General features: G+C 42.9%; 14 non-coding genes across 14 annotated transcripts; all 14 read right to left on the bottom strand.

Moving 5' to 3' along the window:
• Window positions 1-516: 516 nt before the first annotated feature.
• On the bottom strand, window positions 517-589 carry trnar-ucg (transfer RNA arginine (anticodon UCG)). The gene has a single exon. It is a non-coding gene; the product is annotated as a tRNA-Arg (tRNA).
• Window positions 590-972: 383 nt separating this feature from the next.
• Window positions 973-1046, bottom strand: trnai-aau (transfer RNA isoleucine (anticodon AAU)). The gene has a single exon. It is a non-coding gene; the product is annotated as a tRNA-Ile (tRNA).
• Window positions 1047-1994: 948 nt separating this feature from the next.
• On the bottom strand, window positions 1995-2067 carry trnar-ucg (transfer RNA arginine (anticodon UCG)). The gene has a single exon. It is a non-coding gene; the product is annotated as a tRNA-Arg (tRNA).
• A 383-nt stretch (window positions 2068-2450) lies between these two features.
• Window positions 2451-2524, bottom strand: trnai-aau (transfer RNA isoleucine (anticodon AAU)). The gene has a single exon. It is a non-coding gene; the product is annotated as a tRNA-Ile (tRNA).
• A 947-nt stretch (window positions 2525-3471) lies between these two features.
• Window positions 3472-3544, bottom strand: trnaq-uug (transfer RNA glutamine (anticodon UUG)). The gene has a single exon. It is a non-coding gene; the product is annotated as a tRNA-Gln (tRNA).
• Window positions 3545-3927: 383 nt separating this feature from the next.
• Window positions 3928-4001, bottom strand: trnai-aau (transfer RNA isoleucine (anticodon AAU)). Its single transcript has one exon. It is a non-coding gene; the product is annotated as a tRNA-Ile (tRNA).
• Window positions 4002-4949: 948 nt separating this feature from the next.
• trnar-ucg (transfer RNA arginine (anticodon UCG)) lies at window positions 4950-5022 on the bottom strand. The gene has a single exon. It is a non-coding gene; the product is annotated as a tRNA-Arg (tRNA).
• Window positions 5023-8361: 3339 nt separating this feature from the next.
• trnai-aau (transfer RNA isoleucine (anticodon AAU)) lies at window positions 8362-8435 on the bottom strand. Its single transcript has one exon. It is a non-coding gene; the product is annotated as a tRNA-Ile (tRNA).
• Window positions 8436-9830: 1395 nt separating this feature from the next.
• trnai-aau (transfer RNA isoleucine (anticodon AAU)) lies at window positions 9831-9904 on the bottom strand. Its single transcript has one exon. It is a non-coding gene; the product is annotated as a tRNA-Ile (tRNA).
• Window positions 9905-11305: 1401 nt separating this feature from the next.
• On the bottom strand, window positions 11306-11379 carry trnai-aau (transfer RNA isoleucine (anticodon AAU)). The gene has a single exon. It is a non-coding gene; the product is annotated as a tRNA-Ile (tRNA).
• Window positions 11380-12782: 1403 nt separating this feature from the next.
• Window positions 12783-12856, bottom strand: trnai-aau (transfer RNA isoleucine (anticodon AAU)). Its single transcript has one exon. It is a non-coding gene; the product is annotated as a tRNA-Ile (tRNA).
• A 1403-nt stretch (window positions 12857-14259) lies between these two features.
• On the bottom strand, window positions 14260-14333 carry trnai-aau (transfer RNA isoleucine (anticodon AAU)). The gene has a single exon. It is a non-coding gene; the product is annotated as a tRNA-Ile (tRNA).
• A 1404-nt stretch (window positions 14334-15737) lies between these two features.
• Window positions 15738-15811, bottom strand: trnai-aau (transfer RNA isoleucine (anticodon AAU)). Its single transcript has one exon. It is a non-coding gene; the product is annotated as a tRNA-Ile (tRNA).
• A 1405-nt stretch (window positions 15812-17216) lies between these two features.
• Window positions 17217-17290, bottom strand: trnai-aau (transfer RNA isoleucine (anticodon AAU)). Its single transcript has one exon. It is a non-coding gene; the product is annotated as a tRNA-Ile (tRNA).
• Window positions 17291-17440: the final 150 nt, after the last annotated feature.

The following is a 17440-nucleotide window of genomic DNA, read 5'->3' as shown; positions in this document are numbered from 1 at the left end:
GTGAAGAAGTGTGATTGATAAAACCTTTTCGCTTGAATGTTACCCTGTTTCTGCAACCTTGAAACACACGGAAAAAAAGATTTTCCAGGCACATCCATTGAGTAAGTACAAGAAGAGCAACCACAAAGGGACTCGACCCTTCAATCTTCCTATTTGAAGTCAGATGCTTTGTCCATTAGGTCACTTGGTCTGAACTAGGGTGGGTTTCGAAAGGTTAGGGGAGCTAGGACAGTGAGGAAGGGAGACTTGATTGTAAAACAGGACATGTGAAAACTTCACAATTGTAAAGCCCATAGACAGCGTTGAAGCATTTGTGAATGTGATGTTGTGTCAGATACTCTTCGATATCATTGTGTGCATAAGTACATGCAGGAAAATGTTTCTTGTGCAAAACAGCTCAGTGAGGGTGATTGATAATAGCTTCCTTTGCTTAAGTGTCACTCTGTTCCTACGACCATGAAAAACCCATGGAAGTTTGTACTTTCCAGGCACATCAAACAGAAACGACTGGAAGCTCAACCACAAAAGGACTCGAACCCTCAATCTTCTGATCCGAAGTCAGACGCCTTGTCCATTAGGCCACGTGGTCGGAACCGAGTCTTTCAAAGGACTAAAGCCGTGCTCATTAGACTGTGTGGTCTGAACAGAGGTTTGTTTCAGGAGGCTAGAGGAGCTGGGTGAGTGAGGAAGGGAGACTTGATTGTAAAAACGTACATGTGAATAATTTTTTGAATTGCAAAACCTGTAGACAGCGTTGAACTATCTGGGAATGTGAAATTATGTGAGTATTCTTTGATATCATTAACTAAAAAGGAAATGCGGGAAAGGTTTCTTATGCAAGACAGTTCAGTCAGCAATGTTACCTGGTTGATAACTCAAAAGGCCAGGTTTATGTAGCATGTGAAAAGCAAGCAACCGTGCAGTCAGGATTAATCTTGCCTTGGAAAGAGTTGCTTGCATCGTGCTTTTCAATGGCCAGTATGGGGATTGAACCCATGACCTTGGCGTTATTAGCACCACTCTCTAACCATCTGAGATAACCGGCCCAGCATGCTGCAAAAGAGTCATTTTCCCAGCTGCACAGCTGCGTCAATGTCTCAGTGATTTTGTCTGACATACGATGGCCCTTTCATAATGGGTGACGTCATAATCCTATCTTTTGGACATCAGAGATGATGTAGTTCCATGGCCAAACAGTTGGAGATGAAATCATTTTAATTCAAGGAAGTGGGTCTTTGCTGATCTCATGTACTGACTTGTAATAGGGCCTCTTGTAGATTTGTTTCTTTTTTCAAATGAGCACTGCAGACAGATGGGAATTCAAATTTTTTGTAAGTAGAGATTAGGGGCAAGAAAGAAGATCAGCCACTGGCACCATCGCCTCTACGCTCTAACCTTCTCAATTGAACATCCTGGTCTTAAGAGCAGCAAATTTGACTTCCGGAAGATAATTGCTATTTGTGCATACCTCTTTAGCAGTGAAGAAGTGTGATTGATAAAACCTTTTCGCTTGAATGTTACCCTGTTTCTGCAACCTTGAAACACACGGAAAAAAAGATTTTCCAGGCACATCCATTGAGTAAGTACAAGAAGAGCAACCACAAAGGGACTCGACCCTTCAATCTTCCTATTTGAAGTCAGATGCTTTGTCCATTAGGTCACTTGGTCTGAACTAGGGTGGGTTTCGAAAGGTTAGGGGAGCTAGGACAGTGAGGAAGGGAGACTTGATTGTAAAACAGGACATGTGAAAACTTCACAATTGTAAAGCCCATAGACAGCGTTGAAGCATTTGTGAATGTGATGTTGTGTCAGATACTCTTCGATATCATTGTGTGCATATGTACATGCAGGAAAATGTTTCTTGTGCAAAACAGCTCAGTGAGGGTGATTGATAATAGCTTCCTTTGCTTAAGTGTCACTCTGTTCCTACAACCATGAAAAACCCATGGATGTTTGTACTTTCCAGGCACATCAAACAGCAAGGACTGGAAGCTCAACCACAAAGGGACTCGAACCCTCAATCTTCTGATCCGAAGTCAGACGCCTTGTCCATTAGGCCACGTGGTCGGAACCAAGTCTTTCAAAGGACTGAAGCCGTGCTCATTAGACTGTGTGGTCTGAACAGAGGTTTGTTTCAGGAGGCTAGAGGAGCTGGGTGAGCGAGGAAGGGAGACTTGATTGTAAAAACGTACATGTGAATAATTTTTTGAATTGCAAAACCTGTAGACAGCGTTGAACTATCTGGGAATGTGAAATTATGTGAGTATTCTTTGATATCATTAACTAAAAAGGAAATGCGGGAAAGGTTTCTTATGCAAGACAGTTCAGTCAGCAATGTTACCTGGTTGATAACTCAAAAGGCCAGGTTTATGTAGCATGTGAAAAGCAAGCAACCATGCAGTCAGGATTAATCTTGCCTTGGAAAGAGTTGCTTGCATCGTGCTTTTCAATGGCCAGTATGGGGATTGAACCCATGACCTTGGCGTTATTAGCACCACGCTCTAACCATCTGAGCTAACCGGCCCAGCATGCTGCAAAGGAGTCATTTTCCCAGCTGCACAGCTGCGTCAATGTCTCAGTGATTTTGTCTGAGATACGATGGCCCTTTCATAATGGGTGACGTCATAATCCTGTCTTTTGGACATCAGAGATGATGCAGTTCCATGGCCAAACAGTTGGAGATGAAATCATTTTAATTCAAGGAAGTGGGTCTTTGCTGATCTCATGTACTGACTTGTAATAGGGCCTCTTGTAGATTTGTTTCTTTTTTCAAATGAGCACTGCAGACAGATGGGAATTCAGATTTTTTGTAAGTAGAGATTAGGGGCAAGAAAGAAGATCAGCCACTGGCACCATCACCTCTACGCTCTAACCTTCTCAATTGAACATCCTGGTCTTAAGAGCAGCACATTGACTTCGGGAAGATAATTGCTATTTGTGCATACCTCTTTAGCAGTGAAGAAGTGTGATTGATAAAACCTTTTGGCTTGAATGTTACCCAGTTTTTGCAACCTTGAAACACACGGAAAAAAAGATTTTCCAGGCACACCCAGTGAGTAAGTACAAGAAGAGCAACCACAAAGGGACTCGACCCTTCAATCTTCCTATTTGAAGTCAGATGCTTTGTCCATTAGGTCACTTGGTCTGAACTAGGGTGGGTTTCGAAAGGTTAGGGGAGCTAGGACAGTGAGGAAGGGGGACTTGATTGTAAAACAGGACATGTGAAAACTTCACAATTGTAAAGCCCATAGACAGCGTTGAAGCATTTGTGAATGTGATGTTGTGTCAGATACTCTTTGATATCATTGTGTGCATATGTACATGCAGGAAAATGTTTCTTGTGCAAAACAGCTCAGTGAGGGTGATTGATAATAGCTTCCTTTGCTTACGTGTCACTCTGTTCCTACGACCATGAAAACCCCATGGAAGTTTGTACTTTCCAGGCACATCAAACAGAAAGGACTGGAAGGTCAACCACGAAGGGACTCGAACCCTCAATCTTCTGATCCAAAGTCAGAAGCCTTGTCCATTAGGCCACGTGGTCGGAACCGAGTCTTTCAAAGGACTGAAGCCGTGCTCATTAGACTGTGTGGTCTGAACAGAGGTTTGTTTCAGGAGGCTAGAGGAGCTGGGTGAGTGAGGAAGGGAGACTTGATTGTAAAAACGTACATGTGAATAATTTTTTGAATTGCAAAACCTGTAGACAGCGTTGAACTATCTGGGAATGTGAAATTATGTGAGTATTCTTTGATATCATTAACTAAAAAGGAAATGCGGGAAAGGTTTCTTATGCAAGACAGTTCAGTCAGCAATGTTACCTGGTTGATAACTCAAAAGGCCAGGTTTATGTAGCATGTGAAAAGCAAGCAACCGTGCAGTCAGGATTAATCTTGCCTTGGAAAGAGTTGCTTGCATCGTGCTTTTCAATGGCCAGTATGGGGATTGAACCCATGACCTTGGCGTTATTAGCACCACGCTCTAACCATCTGAGCTTACCGGCCCAGCATGCTGCAAAAGAGTCATTTTCCCAGCTGCACAGCTGCGACAATGTCTCAGTGATTTTGTCTGACATACGATGGCCCTTTCATAATGGGTGACGTCATTCTCCTTTCTTTTGGACATCAGAGATGATGCAGTTCCATGGCCAAACAGTTGGAGATGAAATCATTTTAATTCAAGGAAGTGGGTCTTTGCTGATCTCATGTACTGACTTGTAATAGGGCCTCTTGTAGATTTGTTTCTTTTTTCAAAAGAAGCACTGCAGACAGATGGGAATTCAAATTTTTTGTAAGTAGAGATTAGGGGCAAGAAAGAAGATCAGCCACTGGCACCATCGCCTCTACGCTCTAACCTTCTCAATTGAACATCCTGGTCTTAAGAGCAGCACATTGAGTTCCGGAAGATAATTGCTATTTGTGCATACCTCTTTAGCAGTGAAGAAGTGTGATTGATAAAACCTTTTGGCTTGAATGTTACCCAGTTTTTGCAACCTTGAAACACACGGAAAAAAAGATTTTCCAGGCACACCCAGTGAGTAAGTACAAGAAGAGCAACCACAAAGGGACTCGACCCTTCAATCTTCCTATTTGAAGTCAGATGCTTTGTCCATTAGGTCACTTGGTCTGAACTAGGGTGGGTTTCGAAAGGTTAGGGGAGCTAGGACAGTGAGGAAGGGAGACTTGATTGTAAAACAGGACATGTGAAAACTTCACAATTGTAAAGCCCATAGACAGCGTTGAAGCATTTGTGAATGTGATGTTGTGTCAGATACTCTTCGATATCATTGTGTGCATATGTACATGCAGGAAAATGTTTCTTGTGCAAAACAGCTCAGTGAGGGTGATTGATAATAGCTTCCTTTGCTTACGTGTCACTCTGTTCCTACGACCATGAAAACCCCATGGAAGTTTGTACTTCCCAGGCACATCAAACAGAAAGGACTGGAAGGTCAACCACGAAAGGACTCGAACCCTCAATCTTCTGATCCGAAGTCAGACGCCTTGTCCATTAGGCCACGTGGTCGGAACCGAGTCTTTCAAAGGACTGAAGCCGTGCTCATTAGACTGTGTGGTCTGAACAGAGGTTTGTTTCAGGAGGCTAGAGGAGCTGGGTGAGTGAGGAAGGGAGACTTGATTGTAAAAACGTACATGTGAATAATTTTTTGAATTGCAAAACCTGTAGACAGCGTTGAACTATCTGGGAATGTGAAATTATGTGAGTATTCTTTGATATCATTAACTAAAAAGGAAATGCGGGAAAGGTTTCTTATGCATGACAGTTCAGTCAGCAATGTTACCTGGTTGATAACTCAAAAGGCCAGGTTTATGTAGCATGTGAAAAGCAAGCAACCGTGCAGTCAGGATTAATCTTGCCTTGGAAAGAGTTGCTTGCATCGTGCTTTTCAATGGCCTGTATGGGGATGGAACCCATGACCTTGGCGTTATTAGCACCACTCTCTAACCATCTGAGCTAACCGGCCCAGCATGCTGCAAAAGAGTCATTTTCCCAGCTGCACAGCTGCGTCAATGTCTCAGTGATTTTGTCTGACATACGATGGCCCTTTCATAATGGGTGACGTCATAATCCTGTCTTTTGGACATCAGAGATGATGTAGTTCCATGGCCAAACAGTTGGAGATGAAATCATTTTAATTCAAGGAAGTGGGTCTTTGCTGATCTCATGTACTGACTTGTAATAGGGCCTCTTGTAGATTTGTTTCTTTTTTCAAATGAGCACTGCAGACAGATGGGAATTCAAATTTTTTGTAAGTAGAGATTAGGCGCAAGAAAGAAGATCAGCCACTGGCACCATCGCCTCTACGCTCTAACCTTCTCAATTGAACATCCTGGTCTTAAGAGCAGCAAATTTGACTTCCGGAAGATAATTGCTATTTGTGCATACCTCTTTAGCAGTGAAGAAGTGTGATTGATAAAACCTTTTCGCTTGAATGTTACCCTGTTTCTGCAACCTTGAAACACACGGAAAAAAAGATTTTCCAGGCACATCCATTGAGTACGTACAAGAAGAGCAACCACAAAGGGACTCGACCCTTCAATCTTCCTATTTGAAGTCAGATGCTTTGTCCATTAGGTCACTTGGTCTGAACTAGGGTGGGTTTCGAAAGGTTAGGGGAGCTAGGACAGTGAGGAAGGGAGACTTGATTGTAAAACAGGACATGTGAAAACTTCACAATTGTAAAACCGATAGACAGCGTTGAAGCATTTGTGAATGTGATGTTGTGTCAGATACTCTTCCATATCATTGTGTGCATATGTACATGCAGGAAAATGTTTCTTGTGCAAAACAGCTCAGTGAGGGTGATTGATAATAGCTTCCTTTGCTTAAGTGTCACTCTGTTCCTACGACCATGAAAAACCCATGGAAGTTTGTACTTTCCAGGCACATCAAACAGAAAGGACTGGAAGCTCAACCACAAAGGGACTCGAACCCTCAATCTTCTGAGCCGAAGTCAGACGCCTTGTCCATTAGGCCACGTGGTAGGAACCGAGTCTTTCAAAGGACTGGAGCCGTGCTCATTAGACTGTGTGGTCTGAACAGAGGTTTGTTTCAGGAGGCTAGAGGAGCTGGGTGAGTGAGGAAGGGAGACTTGATTGTAAAAACGTACATGTGAATAATTTTTTGAATTGCAAAACCTGTAGACAGCGTTGAACTATCTGGGAATGTGAAATTATGTGAGTATTCTTTGATATCATTAACTAAAAAGGAAATGCGGGAAAGGTTTCTTATGCAAGACAGTTCAGTCAGCAATGTTACCTGGTTGATAACTCAAAAGGCCAGGTTTATGTAGCATGTGAAAAGCAAGCAACCGTGCAGTCAGGATTAATCTTGCCTTGGAAAGAGTTGCTTGCATCGTGCTTTTCAATGGCCAGTATGGGGATGGAACCCATGACCTTGGCGTTATTAGCACCACTCTCTAACCATCTGAGCTAACCGGCCCAGCATGCTGCAAAAGAGTCATTTTCCCAGCTGCACAGCTGCGTCAATGTCTCAGTGATTTTGTCTGACATACGATGGCCCTTTCATAATGGGTGACGTCATAATCCTGTCTTTTGGACATCAGAGATGATGTAGTTCCATGGCCAAACAGTTGGAGATGAAATCATTTTAATTCAAGGAAGTGGGTCTTTGCTGATCTCATGTACTGACTTGTAATAGGGCCTCTTGTAGATTTGTTTCTTTTTTCAAATGAGCACTGCAGACAGATGGGAATTCAGATTTTTTGTAAGTAGAGATTAGGGGCAAGAAAGAAGATCAGCCACTGGCACCATCGCCTCTACGCTCTAACCTTCTCAATTGAACATCCTGGTCTTAAGAGCAGCACATTGAGTTCCGGAAGATAATTGCTATTTGTGCATACCTCTTTAGCAGTGAAGAAGTGTGATTGATAAAACCTTTTCGCTTGAATGTTACCCTGTTTTTGCAACCTTGAAACACACGGAAAAAAAGATTTTCCAGGCACATCCAGTGAGTAAGTACAAGAAGAGCAACCACAAAGGGACTCGACCCTTCAATCTTCCTATTTGAAGTCAGATGCTTTGTCCATTAGGTCACTTGGTCTGAACTAGGGTGGGTTTCGAAAAGTTAGGGGATCTAGGACAGTGAGGAAGGGAGACTTGATTGTAAAACAGGACATGTGAAAACTTCACAATTGTAAAGCCCATAGACAGCGTTGAAGCATTTGTGAATGTGATGTTGTGTCAGATACTCTTCGATATCATTGTGTGCATAAGTACATGCAGGAAAATGTTTCTTGTGCAAAACAGCTCAGTGAGGGTGATTGATAATAGCTTCCTTTGCTTAAGTGTCACTCTGTTCCTACAACCATGAAAAACCCATGGAAGTTTGTAATTTCCAGGCACATCAAACAGCAAGGACTGGAAGCTCAACCACGAAGCGACTCGAACCCACAATCTTCTGATCCGAAGTCAGACGCCTTGTCCATTAGGCCACGTGGTCGGAACCGAGTCTTTCAAAGGACTGAAGCCGTGCTCATTAGACTGTGTGGTCTTGATCAGAGGTTTGTTTCAGGAGGCTAGAGGAGCTGGGTGAGTGAGGAAGGGAGACTTGATTGTAAAAACGTACATGTGAATAATTTTTTGAATTGCAAAACCTGTAGACAGCGTTGAACTATCTGGGAATGTGAAATTATGTGAGTATTCTTTGATATCATTAACTAAAAAGGAAATGCGGGAAAGGTTTCTTATGCAAGACAGTTCAGTCAGCAATGTTACCTGGTTGATAACTCAAAAGGCCAGGTTTATGTAGCATGTGGAAAGCAAGCAACCGTGCAGTCAGGATTAATCTTGCCTTGGAAAGAGTTGCTTGCATCGTGCTTTTCAATGGCCAGTATGGGGATTGAACCCATGACCTTGGCGTTATTAGCACCACGCTCTAACCATCTGAGCTAACCGGCCCAGCATGCTGCAAAAGAGTCATTTTCCCAGCTGCACAGCTGCGTCAATGTCTCAGTGATTTTGTCTGAGATACGATGGCCCTTTCATAATGGGTGACGTCATAATCCTGTCTTTTGGACATCAGAGATGATGCAGTTCCATGGCCAAACAGTTGGAGATGAAATCATTTTAATTCAAGGAAGTGGGTCTTTGCTGATCACATGTACTGACTTGTAATAGGGCCTCTTGTAGATTTGTTTCTTTTTTCAAATGAGCACTGCAGACAGATGGGAATTCAGATTTTTTGTAAGTAGAGATTAGGGGCAAGAAAGAAGATCAGCCACTGGCACCATCGCCTCTACGCTCTAACCTTCTCAATTGAACATCCTGGTCTTAAGAGCAGCACATTGAGTTCCGGAAGATAATTGCTATTTGTGCATACCTCTTTAGCAGTGAAGAAGTGTGATTGATAAAACCTTTTCGCTTGAATGTTACCCTGTTTTTGCAACCTTGAAACACACGGAAAAAAAGATTTTCCAGGCACATCCAGTGAGTAAGTACAAGAAGAGCAACCACAAAGGGACTCGACCCTTCAATCTTCCTATTTGAAGTCAGATGCTTTGTCCATTAGGTCACTTGGTCTGAACTAGGGTGGGTTTCGAAAGGTTAGGGGAGCTAGGACAGTGAGGAAGGGAGACTTGATTGTAAAACAGGACATGTGAAAACTTCACAATTGTAAAGCCCATAGACAGCGTTGAAGCATTTGTGAATGTGATGTTGTGTCAGATACTCTTCGATATCATTGTGTGCATAAGTACATGCAGGAAAATGTTTCCTGTGCAAAACAGCTCAGTGAGGGTGATTGATAATAGCTTCCTTTGCTTAAGTGTCACTCTGTTCCTACGACCATGAAAAACCCATGGAAGTTCCAGGCACATCAAACAGAAAGGACTGGAAGCTCAACCACGAAGCGACTCGAACCCTCAATCTTCTGATCCGAAGTCAGACGCCTTGTCCATTAGGCCACGTGGTCGGAACCTAGTCTTTCAAAGGACTGAAGCCGTGCTCATTAGACTGTGTGGTCTGAACAGAGGTTTGTTTCAGGAGGCTAGAGGAGCTGGGTGAGTGAGGAAGGGAGACTTGATTGTAAAAACGTACATGTGAATAATTTTTTGAATTGCAAAACCTGTAGACAGCGTTGAACTATCTGGGAATGTGAAATTATGTGAGTATTCTTTGATATCATTAACTAAAAAGGAAATGCGGGAAAGGTTTCTTATGCAAGACAGTTCAGTCAGCAATGTTACCTGGTTGATAACTCAAAAGGCCTGGTTTATGTAGCATGTGAAAAGCAAGCAATCGTGCAGTCAGGATTAATCTTGCCTTGGAAAGATTTGCTTGCATCGTGCTTTTCAATGGCCAGTATGGGGATTGAACCCATGACCTTGGCGTTATTAGCACCACACTCTAACCATCTGAGCTAACCGGCCCAGCATGCTGCAAAGGAGTCATTTTCCCAGCTGCAAAGCTGCGTCAATGTCTCAGTGATTTTTGTCTGACATAAGATGGCCCTTTCACAATGGGTGACGTCATAATCCTGTCTTTTGGACATCAGAGATGCTGCAGTTCCATGGCCAAACAGTTGGAGATGAAATCATTTTAATTCAAGGAAGTGGGTCTTTGCTGATCTCATGTACTGACTTGTAATAGGGCCTCTTGTAGATTTGTTTCTTTTTTCAAATGAGCACTGCAGACAGATGGGAATTCAGATTTTTTGTAAGTAGAGATTAGGGGCAAGAAAGAAGATCAGCCACTGGCACCATCGCCTCTACGCTCTAACCTTCTCAATTGAACATCCTGGTCTTAAGAGCAGCACATTGAGTTCCGGAAGATAATTGCTATTTGTGCATACCTCTTTAGCAGTGAAGTGTGATTGATAAAACCTTTTCGTTTGAATGTTACCCTGTTTTTGCAACCTTGAAACACACGGAAAAAAAGATTTTCCAGGCACATCCAGTGAGTAAGTACAAGAAGAGCAACCACAAAGGGACTCGACCCTTCAATCTTCCTATTTGAAGTCAGATGCTTTGTCCATTAGGTCACTTGGTCTGAACTAGGGTGGGTTTCGAAAGGTTAGGGGAGCTAGGACAGTGAGGAAGGGAGACTTGATTGTAAAACAGGACATGTGAAAACTTCACAATTGTAAAGCCCATAGACAGCGTTGAAGCATTTGTGAATGTGATGTTGTGTCAGATACTCTTCGATATCATTGTGTGCATAAGTACATGCAGGAAAATGTTTCCTGTGCAAAACAGCTCAGTGAGGGTTATTGATAATAGCTTCCTTTGCTTAAGTGTCACTCTGTTCCTACAACCATGAAAAACCCATGGAAGTTTGTACTTTCCAGGCACATCAAAGAGCAAGGACTGGAAGCTCAACCACGAAGCGACTCGAACCCTCAATCTTCTGATACGAAGTCAGAGGCCTTGTCCATTAGGCCACGTGGTCGGAACCGAGTCTTTCAAAGGACTGAAGCCGTGCTCATTAGACTGTGTGGTCTGAACAGAGGTTTGTTTCAGGAGGCTAGAGGAGCTGGGTGAGTGGGGAAGGGAGACTTGATTGTAAAAACGTACATGTGAATAATTTTTTGAATTGCAAAACCTGTAGACAGCGTTGAACTATCTGGGAATGTGAAATTATGTGAGTATTCTTTGATATCATTAACTAAAAAGGAAATGCGGGAAAGGTTTCTTATGCAAGACAGTTCAGTCAGCAATGTTACCTGGTTGATAACTCAAAAGGCCAGGTTTATGTAGCATGTGAAAAGCAAGCAACCGTGCAGTCAGGATTAATCTTGCCTTGGAAAGAGTTGCTTGCATCGTGTTTTTCAATGGCCAGTATGGGGATTGAACCCATGACCTTGGCGTTATTAGCACCACGCTCTAACCATCTGAGCTAACCGGCCCAGCATGCTGCAAAAGAGTCATTTTCCCAGCTGCACAGCTGCGTCAATGTCTCAGTGATTTTGTCTGAGATACGATGGCCCTTTCATAATGGGTGACGTCATAATCCTGTCTTTTGCACATCAGAGATGATGCAGTTCCATGGCCAAACAGTTGGAGATGAAATCATTTTAATTCAAGGAAGTGGGTCTTTGCTGATCTCATGTACTGACTTGTAATAGGGCCTCTTGTAGATTTGTTTCTTTTTTCAAATGAGCACTGCAGACAGATGGGAATTCAGATTTTTTGTAAGTAGAGATTAGGGGCAAGAAAGAAGATCAGCCACTGGCACCATCGCCTCTACGCTCTAACCTTCTCAATTGAACATCCTGGTCTTAAGAGCAGCACATTGACTTCCGGAAGATAATTGCTATTTGTGCATACCTCTTTAGCAGTGAAGAAGTGTGATTGATAAAACCTTTTCGCTTGAATGTTACCCTGTTTCTGCAACCTTGAAACACACGGAAAAAAAGATTTTCCAGGCACATCCATTGAGTAAGTACAAGAAGAGCAACTACAAAGGGACTCGACCCTTCAATCTTCCTATTTGAAGTTAGATGCTTTGTCCATTAGGTCACTTGGTCTGAACTAGGGTGGGTTTCGAAAGGTTAGGGGAGCTAGGACAGTGAGGAAGGGAGACTTGATTGTAAAACAGGACATGTGAAAACTTCACAATTGTAAAGCCCATAGACAGCGTTGAAGCATTTGTGAATGTGATGTTGTGTCAGATACTCTTCGATATCATTGTGTGCATAAGTACATGCAGGAAAATGTTACCTGTGCAAAACAGCTCAGTGAGGGTTATTGATAATAGCTTCCTTTGCTTAAGTGTCACTCTGTTCCTACAACCATGAAAAACCCATGGAAGTTTGTACTTTCCAGGCACATCAAAGAGCAAGGACTGGAAGCTCAACCACGAAGCGACTCGAACCCTCAATCTTCTGATACGAAGTCAGAGGCCTTGTCCATTAGGCCACGTGGTCGGAACCGAGTCTTTCAAAGGACTGAAGCCGTGCTCATTAGACTGTGTGGTCTGAACAGAGGTTTGTTTCAGGAGGCTAGAGGAGCTGGGTGAGTGGGGAAGGGAGACTTGATTGTAAAAACGTACATGTGAATAATTTTTTGAATTGCAAAACCTGTAGACAGCGTTGAACTATCTGGGAATGTGAAATTATGTGAGTATTCTTTGATATCATTAACTAAAAAGGAAATGCGGGAAAGGTTTCTTATGCAAGACAGTTCAGTCAGCAATGTTACCTGGTTGATAACTCAAAAGGCCAGGTTTATGTAGCATGTGAAAAGCAAGCAACCGTGCAGTCAGGATTAATCTTGCCTTGGAAAGAGTTGCTTGCATCGTGTTTTTCAATGGCCAGTATGGGGATTGAACCCATGACCTTGGCGTTATTAGCACCACGCTCTAACCATCTGAGCTAACCGGCCCAGCATGCTGCAAAAGAGTCATTTTCCCAGCTGCACAGCTGCGTCAATGTCTCAGTGATTTTGTCTGAGATACGATGGCCCTTTCATAATGGGTGACGTCATAATCCTGTCTTTTGGACATCAGAGATGATGCAGTTCCATGGCCAAACAGTTGGAGATGAAATCATTTTAATTCAAGGAAGTGGGTCTTTGCTGATCTCATGTACTGACTTGTAATAGGGCCTCTTGTAGATTTGTTTCTTTTTTCAAATGAGCACTGCAGACAGATGGGAATTCAGATTTTTTGTAAGTAGAGATTAGGGGCAAGAAAGAAGATCAGCCACTGGCACCATCGCCTCTACGCTCTAACCTTCTCAATTGAACATCCTGGTCTTAAGAGCAGCACATTGACTTCCGGAAGATAATTGCTATTTGTGCATACCTCTTTAGCAGTGAAGAAGTGTGATTGATAAAACCTTTTCGCTTGAATGTTACCCTGTTTCTGCAACCTTGAAACACACGGAAAAAAAGATTTTCCAGGCACATCCATTGAGTAAGTACAAGAAGAGCAACTACAAAGGGACTCGACCCTTCAATCTTCCTATTTGAAGTCAGATGCTTTGTCCATTAGGTCACTTGGTCTGAACTAGGGTGGGTTTCGAAAGGTTAGGGGAGCTAGGACAGTGAGGAAGGGAGACTTGATTGTAAAACAGGACATGTGAAAACTTCACAATTGTAAAGCCCATAGACAGCGTTGAAGCATTTGTGAATGTGATGTTGTGTCAGATACTCTTCGATATCATTGTGTGCATAAGTACATGCAGGAAAATGTTTCTTGTGCAAAACAGCTCAGTGAGGGTGATTGATAATAGCTTCCTTTGCTTAAGTGTCACTCTGTTCCTACAACCATGAAAAACCCATGGAAGTTTGTACTTTCCAGGCACATCAAACAGCAAGGACTGGAAGCTCAACCACGAAGCGACTCGAACCCTCAATCTTCTGATCCGAAGTCAGACGCCTTGTCCATTAGGCCACGTGGTCGGAACCGAGTCTTTCAAAGGACTGGAGCCGTGCTCATTAGACTGTGTGGTCTGAACAGAGGTTTGTTTCAGGAGGCTAGAGGAGCTGGGTGAGTGAGGAAGGGAGACTTGATTGTAAAAACGTACATGTGAATAATTTTTTGAATTGCAAAACCTGTAGACAGCGTTGAACTATCTGGGAATGTGAAATTATGTGAGTATTCTTTGATATCATTAACTAAAAAGGAAATGCGGGAAAGGTTTCTTATGCAAGACAGTTTAGTCAGCAATGTTACCTGGTTGATAACTCAAAAGGCCAGGTTTATGTAGCATGTGAAAAGCAAGCAACCGTGCAGTCAGGATTAATCTTGCCTTGGAAAGAGTTGCTTGCATCGTGCTTTTCAATGGCCAGTATGGGGATTGAACCCATGACCTTGGCGTTATTAGCACCACGCTCTAACCATCTGAGCTAACCGGCCCAGCATGCTGCAAAAGAGTCATTTTCCCAGGTGCACAGCTGCGTCAATGTCTCAGTGATTTTGTCTGAGATACGATGGCCCTTTCATAATGGGTGACGTCATAATCCTGTCTTTTGGACATCAGAGATGATGCAGTTCCATGGCCAAACAGTTGTAGATGAAATCATTTTAATTGAAGGAAGTGGGTCTTTGCTGATCTCATGTACTGACTTGTAATAGGGCCTCTTGTAGATTTGTTTCTTTTTTCAAATGAGCACTGCAGACAGATGGGAATTCAGATTTTTTGTAAGTAGAGATTAGGGGCAAGAAAGAAGATCAGCCACTGGCACCATCGCCTCTACGCTCTAACCTTCTCAATTGAACATCCTGGTCTTAAGAGCAGCAAATTTGACTTCCGGAAGATAATTGCTATTTGTGCATACCTCTTTAGCAGTGAAGAAGTGTGATTGATAAAACCTTTTCGTTTGAATGTTACCCTGTTTTTGCAACCTTGAAACACACGGAAAAAAAGATTTTCCAGGCACATCCAGTGAGTAAGTACAAGAAGAGCAACCACAAAGGGACTCGACCCTTCAATCTTCCTATTTGAAGTCAGATGCTTTGTCCATTAGGTCACTTGGTCTGAACTAGGGTGGGTTTCGAAAGGTTAGGGGAGCTAGGACAGTGAGGAAGGGAGACTTGATTGTAAAACAGGACATGTGAAAACTTCACAATTGTAAAGCCGATAGACAGCGTTGAAGCATTTGTGAATGTGATGTTGTGTCAGATACTCTTCGATATCATTGTGTGCATAAGTACATGCAGGAAAATGTTTCCTGTGCAAAACAGCTCAGTGAGGGTGATTGATAATAGCTTCCTTTGCTTAAGTGTCACTCTGTTCCTACGACCATGAAAAACCCATGGAAGTTTGTACTTTCCAGGCACATCAAACAGCAAGGACTGGAAGCTCAACCACGAAGCGACTCGAACCCTCAATCTTCTGATCCGAAGTCAGACGCCTTGTCCATTAGGCCACGTGGTCGGAACCGAGTCTTTCAAAGGACTGGAGCCGTGCTCATTAGACTGTGTGGTCTGAACAGAGGTTTGTTTCAGGAGGCTAGAGGAGCTGGGTGAGTGAGGAAGGGAGACTTGATTGTAAAAACGTACATGTGAATAATTTTTTGAATTGCAAAACCTGTAGACAGCGTTGAACTATCTGGGAATGTGAAATTATGTGAGTATTCTTTGATATCATTAACTAAAAAGGAAATGCGGGAAAGGTTTCTTATGCAAGACAGTTTAGTCAGCAATGTTACCTGGTTGATAACTCAAAAGGCCAGGTTTATGTAGCATGTGAAAAGCAAGCAACCGTGCAGTCAGGATTAATCTTGCCTTGGAAAGAGTTGCTTGCATCGTGCTTTTCAATGGCCAGTATGGGGATTGAACCCATGACCTTGGCGTTATTAGCACCACGCTCTAACCATCTGAGCTAACCGGCCCAGCATGCTGCAAAAGAGTCATTTTCCCAGGTGCACAGCTGCGTCAATGTCTCAGTGATTTTGTCTGAGATACGATGGCCCTTTCATAATGGGTGACGTCATAATCCTGTCTTTTGGACATCAGAGATGATGCAGTTCCATGGCCAAACAGTTGTAGATGAAATCATTTTAATTGAAGGAAGTGGGTCTTTGCTGATCTCATGTACTGACTTGTAATAGGGCCTCTTGTAGATTTGTTTCTTTTTTCAAATGAGCACTGCAGACAGATGGGAATTCAGATTTTTTGTAAGTAGAGATTAGGGGCAAGAAAGAAGATCAGCCACTGGCACCATCGCCTCTACGCTCTAACCTTCTCAATTGAACATCCTGGTCTTAAGAGCAGCAAATTTGACTTCCGGAAGATAATTGCTATTTGTGCATACCTCTTTAGCAGTGAAGAAGTGTGATTGATAAAACCTTTTCGTTTGAATGTTACCCTGTTTTTGCAACCTTGAAACACACGGAAAAAAAGATTTTCCAGGCACATCCAGTGAGTAAGTACAAGAAGAGCAACCACAAAGGGACTCGACCCTTCAATCTTCCTATTTGAAGTCAGATGCTTTGTCCATTAGGTCACTTGGTCTGAACTAGGGTGGGTTTCGAAAGGTTAGGGGAGCTAGGACAGTGAGGAAGGGAGACTTGATTGTAAAACAGGACATGTGAAAACTTCACAATTGTAAAGCCGATAGACAGCGTTGAAGCATTTGTGAATGTGATGTTGTGTCAGATACTCTTCGATATCATTGTGTGCATAAGTACATGCAGGAAAATGTTTCTTGTGCAAAACAGCTCAGTGAGGGTGATTGATAATAGCTTCCTTTGCTTAAGTGTCACTCTGTTCCTACAACCATGAAAAACCCATGGAAGTTTGTAATTTCCAGGCACATCAAACAGCAAGGACTGGAAGCTCAACCACGAAGCGACTCGAACCCTCAATCTTCTGATCCGAAGTCAGACGCCTTGTCCATTAGGCCACGTGGTCGGAACCGAGTCTTTCAAAGGACTGAAGCCGTGCTCATTAGACTGTGTGGTCTTGATCAGAGGTTTGTTTCAGGAGGCTAGAGGAGCTGGGTGAGTGAGGAAGGGAGACTTGATTGTAAAAACGTACATGTGAATAATTTTTTGAATTGCAAAACCTGTAGACAGCGTTGAACTATCTGGGAATGTGAAATTATGTGAGTATTCTTTGATATCATTAACTAAAAAGGAAATGCGGGAAAGGTTTCTTATGCAAGACTGTTCAGTCAGCAATGTTACCTGGTTGATAACTCAAAAGGCCAGGTTTATGTAGCATGTGAAAAGCAAGCAACCGTGCAGTCAGGATTAATCTTGCCTTGGAAAGAGTTGCTTGCATCGTGCTTTTCAATGGCCAGTATGGGGATTGAACCCATGACCTTGGCGTTATTAGCACCACGCTCTAACCATCTGAGCTAACCGGCCCAGCATGCTGCAAAAGAGTCATTTTCCCAGCTGCACAGCTGCGTCAATGTCTCAGTGATTTTGTCTGAGATACGATGGCCCTTTCATAATGGGTGACGTCATAATCCTGTCTTTTGGACATCAGAGATGATGCAGTTCCATGGCCAAACA

This window comes from Channa argus, unplaced genomic scaffold (assembly GCF_033026475.1).
Source record: "Channa argus isolate prfri unplaced genomic scaffold, Channa argus male v1.0 Contig035, whole genome shotgun sequence".
Lineage (NCBI taxonomy): Eukaryota > Metazoa > Chordata > Actinopteri > Anabantiformes > Channidae > Channa > Channa argus.
The sequence above is the reverse complement of the archived record's forward strand: the minus strand, read 5'-3'. Positions and strand labels throughout refer to the sequence as shown.